The sequence below is a fragment of the Rhipicephalus sanguineus genome, chromosome 4 (assembly GCF_013339695.2).
Source record: "Rhipicephalus sanguineus isolate Rsan-2018 chromosome 4, BIME_Rsan_1.4, whole genome shotgun sequence".
In the NCBI taxonomy this organism is placed as follows: Eukaryota; Metazoa; Arthropoda; class Arachnida; order Ixodida; family Ixodidae; genus Rhipicephalus; species Rhipicephalus sanguineus.
Window position 1 is genome coordinate 65,884,087 of NC_051179.1, and position 22,857 is coordinate 65,906,943.

General features: G+C 46.8%; 1 protein-coding gene across 2 annotated transcripts in view; it reads left to right on the forward strand.

Moving 5' to 3' along the window:
* The first annotated feature begins 1,777 nt into the window (after positions 1-1,777).
* The window catches only part of LOC119390154 (monocarboxylate transporter 9), an 86,173-nt gene continuing 65,093 nt past the window's right edge, over positions 1,778-22,857 (forward strand). For both annotated transcript variants that reach the window (XM_049414683.1, XM_037657717.2), the window contains exon 1: positions 1,778-1,929. The gene's annotated coding sequence lies outside the window, so the exon portion shown is untranslated. The remainder of the gene's footprint in view (positions 1,930-22,857) is intronic.

A 22,857-nucleotide genomic window follows, 5' to 3' on the forward strand; every position in this document is an offset into this window, starting at 1 on the left:
AATGCCGCGCGTATGTGCCAGTAGCGTCGACAATGAAGCAGCGCGAGGACACTGGCCCCAGTGCAAGGACGAAGAAGACGTTGTTGTCATTTCAGCTACTGATAAAGCGTATTTGTTGGTCGTTCTCCTTTTGATCGTCGATCCCGCGTCGTTACAATATAGAAGAAAATCACTGATACGAAGCAGATGCGATTCTGACTCCAGGTTGAGCTTAACCCTATCTTCCGGAGATTACAAATATTTTTCATTGGATGCGTGCCATCATAAGCCTAAATGGCTCGCAACTGCTAGTGAAAATTGCTTTAGTGCCCGAACACGAAGTGGAATTGCCCTTGTAGTTTTTAAGCCACCGACAAAAACGCAGCTGTTCACACGTTTAGCGGAACGCCAACGGTGCACCCCGAAACCTTACTTTTGCACCGACGAATAGGAAAACTGAAAAATACAAGGAAGACATTGTTTTTTTTTTGTTCGGGTAAAAGTTTTTGCTTTAAAACGAGCTGCTAACAATTTTGAAAGGTCGCTTCGCGCTAGGGGTGTGCGAATATCAATTTTTTCGAATACGAATCGAATACGAATATCCACCTTCGAATATCGAATCGAATAGCGAATATCAAAGGGAAAATGCCTCCACAGTAACAATATTTTGATTTAACATGTAGCTATATGAAAAAAAAAAAACATTAACAGCCTGACTGGCAACATAACATACAATGCTATCTCCAGAACACAATGTCCAGGCTAGCACAATGCACATCACAACACAAGCAAATATCACGGCACAATGAAAGCAATGACTAGATGTTATCATGAAGAAATATGAGTTGCTCTACATGATCAGGCAGCAGGCGCTCCCTAACAGAGACGACCCCCCCCCCCTGCCACTGAAAAGGCACGCTCGCTTGGAACAGAAGTGGCTGGTATAGAGAGTTACATGGGGCAAAGCTTTGCCATACTGGGGTATCTGAAGGTGTCTACAGTCCGCCACCAGTCACGTGGGTCACTGTCTTTCTTCAGAAGTGGTCCCGCATAGTGAACGAGTGGTAGTGCGGCACGTTACGGCCGCATAATATTAAAAACGTACGGTTACATGATCGCCAACAGCGCTGCACGTCGGAGATGCACCAGCAATAAATCATACGTATTGGGGCGCTCGTCGCAGGCAGATATCGTGCCTCCGTGTACTTACGATGTGTATCGCTCCTCTAGGCAACGTTTCTAGCTATACGAACGCAGCAGAAATGTGGAAGACGAGTTATTTTATGCATGCTAATCAAATCGCATATTCAAATTTTTCGAATATTCGAAGTTATCGAATATTCGAAACTTTTCGAATATTCGCACACGCCTACTTCGCGCCTGTTGGCGAAATGTGGACAGTAAACAACAGCCGCAGACTACTACGAAATTTAAGCAATGGAATAGTCCTCCAGCTGTGCGCCTGCGTCGCATTCCCGCTCTACAGATATCCATATAGATGCGTTGCATTTGTATGACGACGAGGCGACGCTTCGTATGAAATGCTTGGCATATAGCTACAGCTGGATAATATTGCGAAGAGAAACAAAACAGTGTGCACCCCGCGAACATACGCGTACAGCCCTTATCTTCTCTCTTTATCATTCTCTCCCATTGACAAGGAAGGAGACGAGGAGATGTTTGTGCACGTCATGTGGCGTTGCGACTCGCTAGTTTTTTTTATGTCGCGTGCTTACTGCTTCCCCCTCGTTTTTTGTAAACGGAGACCTCCATCCAGATACCTTACTACGCGCGGTCTGGTATCTTTCCACGCAGCAGTCAGGAACGACTGTTGGACACATAGCTTTGCCTTTGACGCGAAGCTGCTAGTGGCGAGAGGATAGACAAGAAGAGGTTGTCGAAGGAGCGCCGACGGACGAATGTCAACTCGCCGTGCGCAGTCGAAAGAAGGTGATAACCGGCTCTTATTCATCACTTGCCGTTATATCTCGTTCCGTTGCTCGATAGTTAGCGGATTAGTATTAGGTGCGCGTTAAAGTTAATCCCAGGTCCGCCGCCAGGGCGTGCCTCATTATAATGGTATCGTGAGGTTTTTGGCACGTAGAACTACAACAATAACCATTTTGCGGAAAAATAACTCAGTTATGCATTGCTGCTGCATGCGTAAAGGAGAAAAGTGTTTTTACAGCCGTGGGCAGCTGTCACTCACCTGAATGTCGTCTCAACGCAGTTTTAAGCCAAGTTACCGATGTTCATTCGTAAGAAATTTTGATCAAGAATACTAAACACGTTCTTCGCCGTTTTCTTGGCCAAAAGAATCGTACTCGATATTCGTCGATTTCATCCTCGCGGCAGTGTTTGTTTCCGTGATAGTGCTATAAGTTTTAACCAGCTTGTGTCTCTTCATTAACCTCAATGGCCGAAAAGCTAACTCCGCGCGGGTCACACGAGGCCACTACGAAGATACAGACAACACGGGCGCTCGTCTCTATGTTTGCAGCCGTCTCGCAAGTTTCGCAGTGTTGTAAACGTTTAACCTCTTTATTATCCACCTGCTATACCCTAGGCACCGACGCTACAAGCACACGGACTTGATAAACTTTTGCGCCGTTACAAAAAACAGTGTCCTGCGATAAGCCGTGTGGACCAGTGCGTGTGTAAATGCGTAGTGCCAGGGGTGTTGCGTCATTATGCGGGCACGTACATAAGGCTAGATATAAGAACGTGTATGGAAACTGCGCGACTGCACTTCTACTGAGATGTACAATTTTATCGTCGGTCGTTTATTCCGTCACTGTCCATTTTATCTAATGACCATGACAACCAACAATAATATACCTGCGTCAAATTCGTCATTGGAGGGCAGTGTACTTATACAATGATGTTAGCATCTATCATAAACCCCCTCAATGTTTTAAAAGTAAGTGGTACGAAAACTATACTGAAAAAAAAAATTGAAGTAAAGGGATAGCTCACGTTGATGAAGTGTGGTGAACTATGCAGTAGATTAATAGCGCACAGCCGCGTGGCCATTTAATCTCGGAAAATAATTTTCCTATTTTGCTGTAGCAAGAAACCTAGTTGAGTTGTGGGAAATAAAGTACGTAATTTCTCGGCGCATAAAATTCGTGTGTCTACAAGAGCGACCTTAAAAAATGCGTGGGGGAACACACTAAACACACGACTTAGCGGACACGCATATACAGAACACATGGTGATATGAATTATTTCCTAGGCGGAACGCAATTCCCCCATGATAGATTTACAGTAGCACAAGTTATGACGAGTACAATGCTGGCATTTTTTTCGCCCAGTAGTGTACATTAATTTCTCATCAACCCTCTACAGCCGACCAGTCCTGAATACATGGGCGCGCTTGGACGATGGGATCACCCATCAAGCGCTCAATGGAAACGCATTGCAAATGGTTCATTGGTTTTACTCCCTAGGTCGTAAGAACGTCAAGGGTTACACTTGCGATGCCTAATTCTCAGTGGCTTAAGACATTTTTTTTAGTGTTTCAGGCGAACTGATCGCGATTTCACTATAGTAAAAAATGAACTGTCTCTACCTTTGAAGGAATTATGAGAAACCGACAGGGCTGTTAGTGTCTAATTTTTATTTAGATCCTACAATGTTATACAATGCCATACACATATGACGTAGATCGCAGGACACGGCATGCGAAACATCCTCGGTGTCATAGTGATTAACCTAGCCTAACCTAACCTAACCTAACCTAACCTAACCTAACCTAACCTAACTCGATCATAAAGGTCATACCAAAGCGACCTCGTTTAGTTCACAACTTTCTGTGTTCTTTTGCATTTCGACAGACGAATATTATGTCGATATAAACGTCAAAAGTGAAATTTCGTTAAAGGGACACTAAAGAGCCAAACGATTTTTCTCGCATTAGTAAAGTAGTCTTCCACGACACCAAACAAACCACGCTTTTTGCGCGAAGACGCTTAATAAGCGAGAAAACGCGCAAAAAGAAAATACAGGTGGCGACGCCACCTTGGAATTCCCGCACCATTTGCCGTGACGTCACATATTTTCGACGGCGCCTGCTTGGGCCTACGTAGTTCCTAATCGGTTAAACCGAAGTACATTGTCCTCTGAGGGGGCCAGAGACTTGACATAATGAGTTTGTGGAAATTTCGTCGAGCCAGTGGCGCCAAAATACGTTAAATGCTCTTTGAAGTCTTTTACGTCACGAATTACAAAGTTCGGCGCGACATTTAAAAGTGAAACTTTGAACTTGGTTTTCTCCTCTAATAATAAACCTATGGTGGTGAAATAAACTACACAAGAGTTCTCCGAGCACACTTTATCAATCTAAACCAATTCATTGTTTCTCTTTAGTGTTCCTTTAAGCTTTTCTTTACGCATTCAAACGTGTTTGCGTCGAGGCTGTGTCCCACATATACGCATAATATATAGCGTTATATAAGCTTTTATACGGCCCCTTTTTTAATTACAGCTTTTAATTTAATTTGCAGAGTGAGGCAATTCGGAGATAATTGGCAAATGCACAGTGCCTACTGTGTGAACAACTTGGTGAACTTTTCTGTGACGTCTAGACGTTTTGGTCTTGAAAACATTTACGATGCGTGAACTCTCCTCTTGCGAGAGCATTATGTTGTAGTACTGAGATTAGGTGTGTGAATCCCCATTCAAGTGTTCATTTGTATACTTTTGAGATTAATGATAACTTTACGATGACTACTATCACCTATAAAAGAGAAGGAACCGGAGCCACACATACGCACCAACATCCCCATAAATATATTTATTAAAAGAAAAATGAATGATATGTCACGCCATTTGTGACGTCAAAGTACCGGGCCCGTGATGTTAAATCAAGGATAAGCACGCTAATGCGAATTCGTGTAGCGCAACTGAAGTCGGACCAAAGGAACGACTCAGAGACATACGCACAATGCTGTGTTTGTGTCTATGTCGTTGTATGGTCCCATTATTATTATTTTGTTGTTATTATTATTATTATTATTATTATTATTATTATTATTATTATTATTATTATTATTATCATCATCATCATCATCATCATCATCATCATCATGAGGAGGAAAATAGGCTGTTAGCATGGTATAGCAACTACGCCTGCATATACTTTTTCGGGAGGAGGGAATTAATAGAGATCAAATTATTCAAATTTAGTACACGGGAGCGCTGTCCGCACACTGAATTTGTGAGCAGGCCTGGATCCTGACCTTAACACGTGCACAGGCGAGAACAGCTGGACGAAATGAGGCACAGCTCCTGTGCCGCAATGAAAATATGCGTGCGTATGCATTGCGCGAGCGCTTTCCGACAATCTGAGCTCGGTGAACGCATGGAGGCCGCAAACACCTGGGTTGCGCCGCATCCTTTTGAAGCTGACGTACCTGTCGCACGCGCGTCCGTCAAAACACCCTTCACGTGTTCTCCTCCCGCCTGTAGGACTCTCTCACACACACACACACACACACACACACACACACACACACACACACACACACACACACACACACACACACACACACACACACACACACACACACACACACGCACACACACACACACGCACGCACGCACGCACACACACACGCACACACACGCACACACACACACGCACGCACACACACACACACACACACACGCGCGCACGCACGCACGCGCACACACACACACACACACACACACGCACGCACGCACGCACGCACACACACACACACACACACACGCGCACGCACGCACGCGCGCACACACACGCACACACACACACACACACACACACACACACACACACACACACACACACACACACACACACACACACACACACACAGGCGCGCTCGCTCTGTGGATTTGCATGTTGCCTTTCCTATTTGTGCACAATTGGCAGCGCTGTGCTACCCCGCTTCGTATATAGATGGGCTGAAACTGTAGATGTGCTTGACGCCTAATACATGTAAGTCCACCAAATTTCCAACGAATGCAACGCTATGCTATTAAGCTCGTGCCTTGTGGCGTCCCTCTTTGGTCTTTTTGTTTATGTTTGTAATACTGGCCTGTGGGAGTAATATATCTCTTGCGCCTCTTCCCATTTCTAAGCGTAGCGCATACCATTAACCAGATAACTCCGGGCATTTTGCGGGCCACGAATCACGATGTGCCAGAATCCCGGGATGTCATATGTATAGCGGCCGAACTCGGATGAACTTCGAACACCTGTGATTCTTCAACGCTCCTTTAAATGTATTTACACACCTTCATATATATTTTTGAATTTCGAGATGCGGCCCTTGCACAACCGCAATCACGCTCATTCTTCTTTATGTACCCCAATAAGAAAACGGGCGGAACAGGATTGTGCCTTTAGCGCAGATACCGCTCACCGCTTTCGTGCGCACGTACAATTCTGCCAAGGTGGAACGATGGGTTGTTCGACCCTTGAAGAAGGCATAACATGTCTTAAGGCGAAAGCCTTAGATGCCTCATCAAACGCGAAAGTTTACCGTCGGCAACCTGCGTCGACGGCGTCAACACGAATGATCACGTGATGACGTCACCATAGATATCATCATGACGTCACAGATCGAATAAACTTGTGACGTCATCATGACTTCACATAATGTGACTTCGCATGATGACGTCATCACGTGACATCGCTGCTTGGTATAAGGTGGGCCGACCACGTAGGCAGTGCAAAACCAGGTGAATGTCAAAAAGCTGGCAGTGCTTCCGAATCTTAGAAGCAGCGCAAAACCACGTTAGGTGCAGAAAACTTTCGGAGGGGGGCGGAGGGGGATAAAGACACGGACTGAGAACAAAAAGAACATGGTTTTTACTTTCGAGTCGTCTCCCGAGAATGGAGAAGGGACCCTTTGAGTTTCTTTTTCTTTCTTTCTTTTTTTTTGCGAACGTTTTCCTTCCTTGGCAGCTATGCACTTTATTCTAAACTAAAATACAGTGAATAGACAATATTCAATGTGGCAATCATTTGCAAGAGACACGGCTATGGTAGCGTTTCAGCTACATATTGTTAATGATCGACGTATTGTTAACAATAGCAAGCAATAATATTTACATTGGTAAGCAGTGCCTGATCCATACATGTAATCGCAGTGCATACTTTTTTATTTCTAGAGCATGAGTACGCCAAAGCAGTGCCTGATCCATACATGTAATTGCAGTGCATATTTTTTTATTATTTGTAGAACGTAAGTACGCCATCCGCTTTTCTATACAAACAACTTCCCTAAAGTTGATAAGAAAAAAGACAACATTTTTTTGTATAATTGGTCTCTTGAAAGTAAGAATAGCTGCGGCAAAATATCCCCTCCTCGACGTGGAGTTCCCCTGTAAAGACGATAGGTTCCTTACTGTGGTAGCTCTTTATTAGAAACCTGTAATGTCTAAGAAAAAAAAGAACAGCCTGTATATGCAGCGTCTAATGCACATAGGCACAAATATTCTAAACAGCTGTTAAGCTTCTCGTCGAAACATTCTAAGCTAGTAAAACAGACGGTATGGCCATGTCACACCTTAAGGCGTCTCTCACTAAGTGATGTGAACACAAAATGAGTGCTAGCTTTAACGCACAGGTTACGCGTCTTTTAGGTGTAGGTTATCCTCACGGGGCAGTAGCCACCGTCGCTGAGCGCTTAAAGAAGTCCGTTTTGTTAAGTCCGAGCATGGTTGCAGAAAGCTATAGGAAAAAGCGTGTCGTCGGTATTCTTTACATTCATTGCATATATCGTAGGCTAAAAAAAGGCGGGGGGGGGGGGGGTAGATACGGCGTTAATGTTGTTTTTATGGCTGCCAGTAAGCTATAGGTAAAATATGTGCCCCGCTACAAAAAAAGAATGGGCGAGTGATATACAAGAAGCGGACTGACATTTGTTTTGTGAAAGATACCAACACAGTTACTTATGGCCGTACGTGTGTGGTGTATGAGATTCCGTTTAGCTGCGGCCGCTTCTACGTAGGGCAAATGGGTCGCTGTGTTGACCAGAGATTAATGGAATTTAAGAGGTCGCTCACCGAAAGCTCACCATCTAATCTATCTTTACATTGTCGAGAGCGTAAGTGCTCGCCGAAATTCGATGAATGCGCGATTTCGTACCCGCACAGGAATGCAGAAACGCGTTTAATGTTTGAGGCCTGGCATATCGATAATAGTGGTAGCGCATGCGTCAGCCAGCCATCGATTAACCTGCATAAAGAAGAAATCAAGTGTATGAATAGTTATCTCTCACGTAGACCACCACGTCTGCCGGATTGATAGGTTCGACTATTGCTTGAGCATGCGCAGATAAGTCTTCGTGCCTTCTTTCTTTTCCGCCGTTGTACGCCTTTTTAGCTGTTAGTCGACGTTTCTGGTTTATTGACTCCACTCTTGTGTCCGTGTTTGCAAGCCCTGTCTCTTTATCATGAATACTTACCAACTAGCTCAGCTCTTTGTTACTCTAAGGATTTCACGAAGTGTAGGTGGCTGCATTTTCCCCACTCTTTCTTCTGCACGCTCGAAAGAGAGTGACACCCTTCGGAGCTCATCTCTCTCTCACAAAAAAAGAAAAGAAAATAAAACAAAGAAAACACCTTCATCTCTGATTGAACGTCTTGATGTGGTGTCGCTGACTTACAATTAACGTTTACGAGAAAGCCGACGCATACATAGAAAATTACCTACACCAACGTGTTCTAGCATCGATGACGTCATTCTAGCGCATTTACAAGCACCGAAAGGGGCCTTTGGAAAGCACAATAATAATAATTGTTGGGGTTCAACGTCCCAAAACCACGCTATGATTATGAGAGACGCCGTAGTGGAGGGCTCCGGAAATTTCGACTACCTGGGGTTCTTTAACGTGCACCTAAATCTAAGTACACGGGCCTCAACATTTACACCTAAATCTAAGTATCGAATCGAATCCTGCCGCGGCCGGGATTCGATTCCGCGACCTTCGGGTCAGCTGTCGAGCACCATAGCCACTAACAACCGTGGCGGGTGAAAGTACATTCTTACGCTATAATATGATGCGGTTAAAAAAAAAAAGAGAATTAACTGAAACGAAGGCTTATTGAAGGCGCACTCATGAAACTCGCTTTCTTTTTTCTTTACGTGATAAGCCTCAGTTATCTCCTCCGTGGCCCGATTGTCATGTGCACGGAAATCATTGTAAATTGGCGCGCACCCGCGTGCGGAAGAGTTCCCTGGTACATGTGAGTACACATTACCTTACAGCGGGTGCTTGTGCTCAGTCAATATTATATTTATACAGCGACCCTTTTGGCCAATAAAATGTATCTACAAGATGAAGGGAGCTGATAAACAAATCCTACTTTACAAGGCACGATAGAGAACGTAATTTAAATTGTGCAGTATTTCTTATTAGGAACTTACTAAAGTGAGAGGGACCGTCACTATAACAAATGCGCGATAGCGACGGGACAACAGTTACCTTGTGCATACCATAGCCCAACCGTATGTTATGCACGCCGAAGTGACACGGCCAGACCAGTCAAGCATAAAAAATGCTGCCTCGTCATATGATTCGGCCGCCGCACTTGCAAAATAACTGTTCTCCGCCACTGTAGTCGTTAAAGCATGGAGGCAAGAAAAAAGAAAAAAAGGCTGATCCCTCTGTCATAGGAATCGGCATAACACGAAAGTGAAACGTGTCTTCACGGACGTAGTTGAGCGTTTGTTGTGCATTCTTTCGCCCCAAGGGCGAAGGAATGAATGCTACAGCAACAAATTGTAATGTCACGCGAAGAACGGCAAGCAGCTCGAAACTTGCAACGCGCTGCTCAAGCAGAAAGGACGCACGGAACGAACATACACAGGATGAGAGCGAACATTCAAATTTGCAACTTATTTCTGCGTGAGAACCGCGCTCCTTTCACAAAAGCGGCCGCTGCAGTGGGCCAAGTGACCTTCGCGCTGTCAACGCAACATGTACGAACCACGGCGATCACGAGATAAGCGCGCGCACGAGCGACCACGCCCTGTAGAGGCGGGCGCTCGTCGCAGCGGCGGCGACTTTTAAAGCGCGCTCTTCGAGCCCTTCGCGCCGTCTCTCTACTGATAACGAAAACACGCTGTAACACGGATCTCTGAGTATCGCCACCGGCAAATGGTGTATATAAATAGCTCGCCGTTAGAATTGTGAGGAACGTGCCGTCCGTGGCCTAATCGTTTCGCGCTGCGCGTTGCGGAGCGATGGGTCGAAAGTTCGATTCCCGGTGACGGAACTTTTCTTCTGGTTATTTTCTTTGCCCACTGTTAGTCTTTATAATTTACAACGTCATATCCGTGACGGAAATACGTCAGTGGAGCCGTGGTGGACGCCGGCATAAAGCACTTTCGTGTTAAAAAATAGGAGGGAGCACGCCTAGCGTTCACAAGCCAACCATCTCTGAAGTCGCTTGCTCCTCGCGTTCGTGGCTCATTCATATACCATAATGCTTTTGTTTCATTTCTTTTCTTGGCGGGCTCATGAAGAGAAACAAAATGTGACTAGCGCGCGCCTAGCGTCCACAAGCCAACCTCCTCGGACGTCGCTCCCCCCTCGTACTCCAAAACTCACCGACTGCCTATCACGTGGGGGTGCTCATCTCCCAGCATGCCCCTGTTTCATTTTTTTTGCTGGGCTTCAAAAATGTCACGTGACACTCCCTCCTTGTTGTTTTTTATTCCTCCAGGCGTTAAAGTGACGGGTCCCCCCACCGTGGAGTGCCTTCGTGTTAACGCCTGAAGCTGCGCGTGGCAACTTCCCTTAACAATTTTCCGTCAGTTTTGCTAACCTCATTAGTGATAGAAAAGAGAACATTTGCAGTGAATCTGCCTGCTGCATTCCTGAGCTCGTGCGATAGTTTACGTGCATATGGAATGACAATGTTTTTTGTTTTTGTTTTTAACAGCGAAGCCGCGTACCTCTCATTGTCCTTAAAATTTCGTGGCGACAGCACAAATCTCCTATAAAGTGTATGTGGCACAGAAGTTGGGCAAATCCCACTACTCACCACAGACGCTCGCGTGCTCCTCTACTGGCAGACGCGCGCGCTCCTTGCGATTTCACCTCTGACGCTGAGGAAGGGCATTCGGAGAGGTGGACAGACCAGCCGACGAGCGCAGCGTAACGAAGGAAAGAGCGAAACGAGCAAACGCGTGTAACTCCGCTAGCGTTCGCTATAGACTCGTGCACAGCTGCAACGCCACAACTAAATTTCGACCTCTTGGTGATTTAGGAAAAGGCAGACGACATACCTTTCTTTGCAATCAGGCATACAGCAGAGAACTCAGTATTCGTTTCAATAAATAAAACAACAAAACAAGCATCAAAACCGCATGATGGATGATAAGGCGCCTGTGAACAATGTTAACACCCTCCCACGAGATCCTTGTAAAGATTAGGTTGCAGCTGCTTTGCACTTCACACGAGGGCTTCGCATGCCGTCCAACGGCCCTTCCTTCTCCCCGCGTGTTTACCGCTTTTATATAGAAAAGGGAGACGCGTGTGGCAACTCAATCAGTGCATTCTAAGACCGCCATGGGTAGACCGCGGAAATTAAAGACACAAGAAGAACAGCGTGTGTACAATGCTCGATGAAAGGAACAAGGTCGTCTTGCTGAAGGTGGTCGCAGAAGTGATCACGGTCTACAGCAGCGACAACAAAGCGATTATTATCACTACTATTACTCTAAAATAGTAATAAAACATAAAACATACCCCCCCCCCCCCATCAGCCTGTGGGGTGTTTGATATAGCTTCGCTGGACCGTCACGTTCGCAGGGCGGGATGGCGGCCCATTTTTTTATGCAATATACACAACTAACAAAACTGACAGACAATTAAGCTAGGCAAGGTATAGGGGACATCATTTGTGGTTTCTTAATTGTGTGGTGTAATGATTCTCTCTTAAATCGAAAGGAATGAAAGTGGACGAAAAATCATCCTTTCCGTCTGTGGGATCTGAAGCCACAGCCTGCGAAGCAAGTCCTGTTAGAACGTTGTGGGATCGGATCCCATCGAAGGAAAGGGTGGTTTTTCGTCCACTTTCATTCCCTTCAATTTAGGCGAGAACCATTACACAACACAATTAAGAAACCACAAATGATGCCCCTTACGCATTCTTTGGCTTCATTGCCTTCGGTTTCATTAGTTGTGGAAGTCTCTCTGTACCTTCAAGGTCGGGTCTCGGCTAAGACGGACGTAAGCGTCCTGGTCGTCAAGCACAGCGAACACCTAGGTTTTGTAAACAGCCGTGTTCATTAGTACAGCCGCATTCCCCTTGTCGGCGGGAAGATCACGATTGCAGTGCTTGCCTAAAGTCGCCTGACAGCCTTCCGTTCCTCATTAGAAAGAGGGGAAACGAACTTCCACCGTGGCAGCCAAAGAAGGACACGAATAACGTGGGCACGAGCCTCGCCTCGGCGGGACGGGTCAACTAAGTTAACCGCACATTTCACTGTCACAAAAAGCGTGCGCACTGTCAGTGCACATTCGAAAGTGACGAGCGCCGCATTTTCAAGAAAAAAGAGGATCGTTATGTTATAGAAAGGCGCCTCTGAGGGTGTAACTATTATTATATATTAGCATACCGGTCCTCCTAGACTGGTTAACATCCCTGCCTTTCCTTTCTCTCCTTCTCCTTGATAGGCAAAAAATAAAAATAAGAAAAGAAGTATTAGCGATGTCTTTCTGCCACACAACAATAACGGTAATCCATTTCGCGTGCTTTCGTTGCGCCATCGCCGCGTGCCCGACCTCCATCGGCGTGCGGCTATCAGCGTGACGTAACATTATTGATAGGAAAATTGCGGGCGCACAGTTTTAGAGAAAGGAAATGCAAGCAAGCCAGATGGCGATTATTGTTGTGCGATAAAAAGACTCCCCAAGGAGGAGGAAGGAAAGGCAGGGAGGTCAACCAGGCGGTAGTCCGGTTTGCTACCCTACACTGGGGGGAAGGAATAAAGGGATCAAAAGAAAGAAAGAAGAGGGAAGAAAGCACTGTCAGGGTACATGTGCGCCTGTCCATTACACGCCTACATGCCATCGCGCAACCCGGTCGATTTTAAGAACAGTATGAGTGCCCGCGTCGTTTTGCTGGCCTGTGACGTGTACGGCCGCGATCAGAGGATCCTCTCTTCTGAAAACGGTCTGTCGTCTGGTTTGTTCAGCGCAATGCGAAGAACGTTGTGTTCGCTCACAAAAAGATCACAGAAACGCAGTAGATGTTCTATTGTTTCGTAACTGTTGCACGAGTCACATTCGGAGGAGTCTGCCATTCCTATGCGATAAGAGTACGCCTTCGTGAAAGCGACTCCTAACCACGGGCGGCACAGTAAAGTTGCGTCATGGCGGGAGAGCTGCAATGGAATTTGCAGCGTCCTCGATGGGTCTAGTTTATGTAGGCGACGATCCCAGACACTTGGATCGCTCAACCAAGTTTTCGACATTTTGTCAGCGAACGAGTGAAGGCCCCTTGCAGCGTCTATTCTCGACAGGGTATTTATGCCTTAGAACGTTCGCCTTAGTGTATACTGCATTCTAAAGAGAGAGAGAGAGTGAAACTTTATTCAAGGGAAAGGGGAAAGGGGGATCTTGGAGCTTCTATGGCTGGGGCCCTACGTTCAGGGCTCCACTGGCCTTAGCTGCCCGCCGGACATGATCCAGGAGCGCTAGCTACACTCCCGGGTCCGAGCTGGCGAGTTGTGCCTCCCACTGCTCCGTACTAGGTATTAGAGGTTTGCCGAGGAAATTGGTTAAGTCGCTTGGTTTATGACCGCATCCCCACGAGATGTGGTATAGAGTCGGTCTGCCGCCGCACCACGGACACACGGCCGGGTAAAGCGTTGGGTGTATTGCGTGTAATTTAAGTAGATGCGGGAATACATCCGTCTGAATTTTTCGAAGGTCAGCGGCCTCTTCCCCATTGAGGGATCTGTGAGGCGTACCACATTTTTGTCGCGTGAAGCGCTGGTGAGCAAGAATCTCCCTAGGTAGAATTGGCACGGTCAACGAAATAGAGAGATTCTCCGCTCGGTTACAAAATGCGCGAGCTAGAGCGTCCGCTCTTTCGTTGCCCTCGAGCCCTGCGTGCCCTGGGCAGCAGATCAACCGATGGTGGCGAGTGAGTTTGGGTGTTAGCAGCCTCAGCGCCATAGCGGGAAGGCGGCCGGTTAAAAAGAGCCGACAGGCCTCCTGGGAGTCGGATAGAATAATTGACGGCTCGCCTTTGCGCTCCTGAAACCTTACGGCTAAGGCTATGGCCATTGTCTCTGCCTTTGTGGCCGAGGTCGTGCGCACGGAGGCACTCGTCAGCAGCGTCATCTTGTTGTCGACGACCGTAATTACATGTCTTTGCCAATCGTAACTGGCCGCATCGACGTACGTGACATTAGAAGTTGACCCGAACTGCTTTCAGAGCCAGTTGACTCTCGCCTTACGTCGCTCAACGTGGAAGTCGTGATGCATATTTTTTGGGCACCGGTGCGACCGAGATCTTACTCCGTACCTCTTGAACTACGTCGACCAGCTCCTCATCAATGTGCTGGGGGTGGGGCGAGATCCCTATCCTAGTGAGTATTGCCCTGCTTCCAGAAGTTTCACTTAGGCGATTCCTCTGAGAGATGAAGACCGCCGCGCTTAGCTCAGCATAAGAGTTATGTATACCAAGAGCTAGGAGCCGCTGGGTCGGAGTGCTCGTGGGTAGACCGAGTGCTGCCTTAAAAGCGCTTCTAATGAGGGCATCCACCTGGCTCCCCTCGCTTCTGTCGAGCAAGTGGTACGGAAGGCCATACGTCACTCTGCTCATAACCAAGGCCTGGACAAGCCGGAGGGTATCCTTTTCTTTCATGCCTTTTTTATGGTAGGTGATGCGACGGATCATTCTGGCAATCTGTTTAACCGTAGTCTAAAGAGAGAGTCCATCTTTAGAGAGCGCTTTTCGTCCCACAACAATAATCGTCATTTTTGTTTATTTATTAAGGCGAAAGCCTTAGATGGCTCATCAAACGTGAAAAGTTACCTTCGGCGTCGGCGGCGTCAACAGGAGTGATGAAAGAAATCATAATGTGATGACGTCACCCTACGACGTTATCATAATATCACTGGTCACCAAAACTTGCGACGTCGTCGTCAATTCACCATGACGTCACGTGACGTGACATCATGGCGTCGTCACGTGTCAAGGGCAGGGCGATCACTGAGGCCCTGCAAAACCACGTCAGAGGAAGAAAGCTTCCAATTCCTCCGAACCAGGAGGCACTGCGATACCATCTTGGGTGGAAAGCTTACGGGTGGCATCAATACAATCGACTGAACATAATAATAATATCTGTGGTTTAACGTCCCAAAACCACGATTTGATTATGAGAGACGCCGTATTGGAGGGCTCTGAAAATGTCGACCACCTGGGGTTCTTTAACGTGCACCTAAATCTAAGCGCACTGGCCTCAAACATTAGCGCTCGTCTCGTGTTTATGTTGCTTTCTTGTGTCCCCGTAATCTTTGCGCTACCTGCTATATGATGAAACATTTTCGCCTCCAACTAAAATGCAGCCGCCGCGGCCGGGATTCGATCCCGCGACCTTCGGGTTACAATCGACTGAGAATAGAAAGAAGGTGGCTTTCGCCTTCCAGTCGTTTTAGGCACATGCACAACGGATCGTGTGATTTTTTTAGCACAGTACCCTCAGCGCCATTAAGACATTACAGAAAGGGGGTCTGCTAAACAGTACATAAGTGGTAATAATGACATATTTACAGTACCAGTTGCAATAAAAAGAATCTTGCGTAGCGGAGCGCAGGAGCGGTTCGGAAGAAAGTGCACAGGACTGGAAAGTGACGGCTTCGCGTATCTTCTTCCGAACCGCTTCTGCGCTGCTATACGCAATGTGCTGAACAAACTAGCCCAACAACCCACTACGTTGAATAAAAACGTTTTCCATATCACAGGAGGAGTAACACGCATTCGTCATCTAACTCTCCTCGGCTTCCTGTCTTGAAAAAGACGCGCTCGCCACTTCCTATCAAGAATGTTATGTCACGCTGATAACTGGCGTGCCGCTCGTGACCTCGATATACGGGGCACGCGGTGATAAGACGAGGAAAGTGATGCCAGATGGACGGCGACTATCGTCGTAGAACACGAAGATGGCCTCAAATAAGCCATTCCTTGTGAGAGCGTGGAGCACATGACGACCGAGACATACACGCTATAAAAACAGCGTTCACCCTCTCACGAGTATGTTTTCCTCAGAAACAATAGTCATCGTCTATATCACCAGCCTTTCCTTTTCCTTAAGGCCCCTCACCAGGCCACATAGCGAATTTTAGTTAGACGCTTGGAAGTTGTTGCGTGCCGAATGAAGAGCAGTATGCCGCAAGAATTTTTCAAATGGGTTCATTACGAGCTGAGAAAAACAATAATTTGTAGCGGCGCGAAACCATGATGGGAGAAGGCGAGTTTCAAACCCTTGTCACTCGCCCCGTGTAGCCTTCGCAAGCCAAATCCCTTCCCTGCCCTCTTCACTTGACGCATACGCATGAACACGCCATGCGCATGCATGGTCACGTGCGCATGACGTGCCCGAGCCAGCCCGAGCACGCGAGCGGCGTTGCACCCAAGGAGGTTACAAAAATTTTCTTTTAACCTCCTTGGTTGCACCATAGAGTTTCCTAAAATTAACTAGAGGGGACTCTGGCTCTGCGATCGTTCAGCTACCATGGGATTGATGGGTAGTACACAAATTTGCCTAGTCTTCGTGCTTACGGCTTCAAACGTACTTGTGGCTTTGTTTATTGCTATGTTTTGTTTTTTTTTCGGATTAAAGAATGGATCGTTGTGAACTTCGTGACCAGATTTCAATCGCTGAGCCTAAAGAAGAGAAAGTGGCGAAGTGAAACTGCTGTCTTTTACTGAAATTGCCAGCTGTACAGGATCTACATCTACATCTACATCTACTGAAATTCGTTTTGCGACAAAGCGGATGCAGCCGACGCAGAGCCAAACGGAGCCGAAAGTACGAAGTTTAGACAAATTTGTGTACTACCCATCATTCCCATGCTGGCTGACGCGTCATGCGTTGCAGCTCCCATAGACACTAGCGCCAGAGTTCCCTCTAGTAAGTATTGTAGGAAACTCTATGCGTTGCACGGCCGCTAACGTTTTTTTTATGTAGCGGCCGTGGGCGTTTTGTCGGCGTTCTGTGTGGTGTACTGCCTGTTTCTGCGGGACGGGCATGAAAGTTGAGACATTTGTACGGGCACGAGAGTGGCGGTTCATGAGCCAGTGCCGCATTAACGTTTACTTGGACGCGGTAGAATAAATGAGCATAATGAGTGCTCGAACGCGACAGAACATTTCTTTCGTTTCCAGGGCTGGCGTCTGCTCGATGCGCTAACAGCGGGGACACGAACGCATGAGAAAGGGAGGCACATTAGCCCCGCATCTCGCTGCAATTCACGAAAAAAAATGAAAACGACGCACACATTCCCTTTGTGTGTCTCATTATTTCTCTCAAGTTTTATTAATCTATTCAAGCAACAAATTACACAAACTACACATGTCGTGTCAAATAATTATCGCAGTGTCACCTGCTACTGTTGGCGACGTCAGAGCACAGTCGTCTACGTAGAGGAGCGACGTCACAGCACTACTATAGTGTACTGGAAATTATTCTAGTACACTATAAGCACTACCATCTACGTAGGGCCATTTTCTCATGTACGTCATCCCCTCATTCTCTAAAGCGCGCGCCCGCGAGAGGAAGGGCAAGCAGCGGTCATCTTGAAATTTGACCCATTTCCGCGGCGCGTAGCGTTGCAAATTTTGGCAGATGTGATCGTGAACGCCCAGTGTATGCATTGCGCTCGTTAGCTCAATATTGTCAAACCTGGTGAGGGGCCCTTTAACGATGCGCACCGGTGCTTCCAGGAACAGCATTCCGAGACGGTCACTTTCAGTGACAGTGTCGCTTTGCGTGACGTAGAATGTCGCAGGTTCAATCACTGAAGCGACTACTTGCCCGCCTTTCTTCAATCAGCCTATCAACGCTCAGTGAAAACGACATTTTCGGTGGTATCCCCAAAAGGCCATATTAAAGGTGTAGTGACAGGAAGTTTGTGAACCTCTGTTTTTAACACGAAAGTGTTTTATACCTGGTTTCGCCAAGACATCACTGACGTATTTCCGTCACGGATATAACGTTGTAAAATATACGCTAACAGATGACAAAGAAAAAACTAGAAGAAAAAGCTCCGTCGTCGAATCGAAGGGCGACAGCATGCCGGCTGTGCGCTAGAAAATTCAGTCTGCAGTCACAGGACCGATTCTCAACTGCTGCTGTGAGATAGTTGAGTTTCAGTGAAGTGCCACACTTGCTAAACAACACATGCGCGAATGAATAGCCAGCGGACGATACGCGCGAAATCCCGATGCTAAACTGAGCGACGCCATGTGCTGATTCTACATTGCGCCCAAACTATGGCGCAAAACTAAACAGAAGCCCACACTAGTTCAAAACGGCTGAGACAAGGTGTGCTATCTTGTAACGGTTAGAAAGTGAACCTGACAAATATGATGCTTTCGCATGACGCGAGCGAGATTCTGGCCAATCACGTAGGAGTCGTTCTAAGACAGCATCAAAGGGCTAGTTGCGGACAGTTTACAAGGTTGATCCAAATACAGTAAAACCTCGGTGATACAATCACGGCTCGTACGAATTTCTGGGTGATACGAATTTTTCTGTGGTCCCGGCCAAGGCCCATTAGCCTGCAATGTATTGGGGTACAGTAGGGTAGCAAACCGGTTGTCCTATACTGGTTAACCTCCCTGCCTTTTCTTCTCTACTATTTCTTCTCTCTCTCTCTTTGTTGCGAACTGATTTGCACCCCGCAACGTTTGATACAAACGTACGCTAGCGCACAGGTACGAACAGGTACGGCCGGCGCTGTCGCGGAAGACGCGGCAGTCACGCGCGGGCGCGGGCATGCGCGCTGCGCGACCATCAACGTTGCGTCGTTGCCTCCGAGATAGTGCGCGCGAATATTGGAGGCCTTAAGGCGCCTTCGCGTTTAGGTTACAGATGACGTTGTCATCGCGCTTTCTTTTTTTTTTCGACGCGTTGACGCGTGCTCCTGTGCTCGAGGCAGCAGCGTCTTTGTACTGTGTTAACACGTGCCTGCCACGTCGATGCAAGCCATGTCCCCGCAATCAGACGTTCTATGAAACAAGACTGAAACTTGGGCTGCGGGTCCGTCATGAAGTCCCATTAAAGGTGGACGAAGACCCCAAGAGACGAAGCGGACGGTCTTGAAGGAGCTTGGCCTCCATCTATCGTGTGCAAAGCGCTTCTTAAGTCACTTTCGCCGCAGTACTTTGGTGTCATGCAGAAAAGCGTAGTACGATTAGGAAGGGGCTACTAGCGGTCTCGGGGCACAACACATCTGGTTCATTAATTACACACGCTCGCGTGCACCTTATATACAAGTATGATTGTTGTCATTTAAAAACTTTACTGGCAACCATTCAGAGCTGCTCATGACGTCGTTGCGGCCCTGAAAAACACTGAATCAAAACATATGCCAACTTTCTTTTGTCGCATACTAATTTTATATGTTTTCTGGTGATACGAATTTCGGATGATACGAATATTTTTGGTCACCCCGCGAGATTCGTATCACCGAGGTTTCACTGTAGATGGCGAAGCTTCGGTAGAAAAGCGGTTCAGAACCTATAGCCAGCAACGTCAGCAAGGGGAGTTAAAGGGGCTGCGATTGAAGCGGGACTATATATGTGGAGGGAACAAACACTAATATATAAAAACCAAATTCCATTCAAGGACGAAGCAATCTTTAAGTTTACGAATTGTATTTATTTCTCGAACAGTATTATGTAGTCGCAATGTGCAAATAATTTATGACAGAGTTTAATTATTACGAAAAACTATTTAGCGCCATCTGAGGAGACGCGCAAGCCATGATCATTCAGGGCAGCCCTTGCGGTGTGTGGAAAGGTGCGCTGGTAAAGTTTGTCTGCGACAACACGCCCCTCACGTGTTTTGGCGTTTATCACTTGCACGCGTTCTCTGAATTGTTGCGGTGAGAATTTTTGCTGTGCGCGGAGTTGTGAGGTGCGTTTCATCACTGGTGAACGTGTTGAGTACAGTGTCAAACGGGCAACGGAATGATGCGGCAAACATTTAAAGCGGAGCGCTTTCCTCAGTACGCGCGGAAACAATGTGCTATGCAATGATGCAATAGCAACACACGTACGCCTGGCGACCCTTGTCTGCTAGATCAGGAACCAGAGCAGCGGTTCGGATTAGCGTGAGCAGATCGCTAAGTTATCTTTCGCGCTGTGCAATTCGTGTGCCTTTATACGTTACACGTAAGGTTAATTTATCGGAGCATAAGGCAAAACATAGTGCACGTAGTGTCCACGCACTTTTTGTACTTATTACCACGTGTTGCTCATTGTGTAACAGTGTAATAAAACTGCGATACTGCGAACATTGACTAAATCTCAAATTTCATATATTTCCGTGACTAGGTGTCATTTCTCCTCGTTAGAACTGAAGCACACGAAACACTCAAGCAATGTGGAGTTTAAGGCACACGCTTACGTGCGAAGCAAATAGGGAACGCTGCAAATATCAGATGTACGCTGTTGCTTATTTTAATCTAGCTGCGGAAGATGCCACGATCGCAGAATAAAAGTTCCAAGGACAAAGTTTCCTAGTAAAAGCAATTCTAATTAAACGGCAGTACACTTAAACACTGTCTAGTCGTGAGCCGATATTAGTTCAGTTGGTGTTGACTTGAAGCGCACTAGCCAAAAACTAGCCGGCTCGCCTTAACGCGAGTCCTTCGCGATCAGGAGCCTACGAAAGCCATATTTAGGCCAAACTTCCTGCTAGGACCAACATGACGTCACTTTTTCTACCGAATATTGCGTCACATTCACTTTATTTTTGGTTCCACTGTAAGTGTTCTATCCTCACACTGATTGCACTAAGCCCCATAAGCAGCTGGTGAGCGACCATCTTCTGAACTTATGAGCTTCTATGGAAGCTTCGATACCAGTTACATTTACTTTGCGATTTATCCTGATGTGTTTGTGTTCAATACTGCTGCAGGCGTACACTCAGTGGCATGTCATCACACCTCTACGTACACAAATATGCAATTTAGCTGATCTGTTGTGACGACATACATGAGGTGGTAGTGGTATCTTTATTGCTCCCAGAACAAAAAGAAAAGAGCTGAATGCGCAGCTTTAGTAATAAAGTTGGCTGTAAAAATATGTGTCCCGTGGCCAACTCGCGTTCCAGCCCTTTCTTAGAACGTCGGCAGACATTTATTGTACATTATTTTTTGTGTAACACGCGCATAGCGACCGCATTTCTCGCTTTATTACGCCTGGTTTCAAATAAAGATAAGAATTTATGAGCGGAGCGTTTCAAAGCACGTGTGAATCGTGCCGCTACGCATTTTTTGCGGCTCTGAATGAAACATGCGCGTAACATAGTCGATCGAATGCGCAGTTTCAGCTGCGCAGTCGAGGCCTTGGTACGGGAAGTTGGACGTGCACGTGAATCAACACACACGGGCGTTTTTGCATTTCGCGAACCACTGAAGGACGGCCGCCGTGTGCCGAGAATCGATCCCGCGAAGTTCAAGATGTAGCAGTGCAGCACTTTAGCCGCCGATTTTCTCGAATTGCCTCACTTGTTGGATGCGGACTGGCCTCAGTCCTGAATCCTCTCGACATTGGCAAGCAGGAGCAGGCTTCTAGAAGCTATTTCTGACCGACAAAATTGTCTTTCCTTGCGTCGTACATTAACTTAGGCCTTGTCTGCCGTGTATTTAGTTTACATCATTGTACAAGGTTTGTTACCGCGCCGTCTTATTTCACCCCTCAAAAGTTCGCATAGTTAACGTACACTGAGTGGTACTTGTATGTTTAGTGCTCGTTAAGCGACACATCGTCCTTCACGTTGCCTGCTCTTCTAGATTTACGTCTTCTGCCGCAGGAACAATTAAATGCTTTGCCTCTCGCGGCTATCGTTTACGATGGCGACGTGAGTCTCCATGCAAGAACGAAGTTGCCAATCGCTTCTGACGCCGAGCAAGAAAGAGTACTACTCAACTGTTATGCTAGGCGGCCGAGAGGAAGGTGGTAACAAAAAAAATGTTTGCTTAGGCAGGTTTGTAATGCAAAACATTGGTTTGACGATACGCCAACAACGAAATGCTGCTTTGCAGTTTCCTGGTCCGCATGGTACGCGGAACAGACTTCGAGGAAAAACTTCAGGAGCTGATGTTTTAAAGGCTGCTCCGAGCCTCCCGGATATCAAAGAGGTGAAGAGTGACCGAAATGCGAATGTCGAATCACCGCCAACTAACAGTGCCATCGATGGCAACATGCACCATTACGTGACGTCATCGATCTTCAATTGGAGATTCCCTCATCCCAAATATAACATAGCGTTTTGCATTAGCCACAATTTGAGCAATTTGGATGAGAGTGGTCGCCATTATTGTCCAACATCATGCTACGTCTCCCATCACAGCACAACGGTTGTTTTGGAAGCCAATGAAATATTGTATGAAACTGCCGTATTGCCGTAGAGCTTATGGCGTTGCAACTTTCAGTTTGAGGGCTCGATCGCAAGCCCGACGACCGCTTAAAGATGGAGGAAAAATGAAAAATAAATACTACTATGCTCATATTATTGAGCACTTTAAAAAAAGGAAATGAAACTCGAGGCGGGGAACACTATATTCCGCTGTGAGTCCGGCCTCTAGGGCGGGATCATCTTAACAATGTGGCTCTGGCATGCGAAACTAGGCA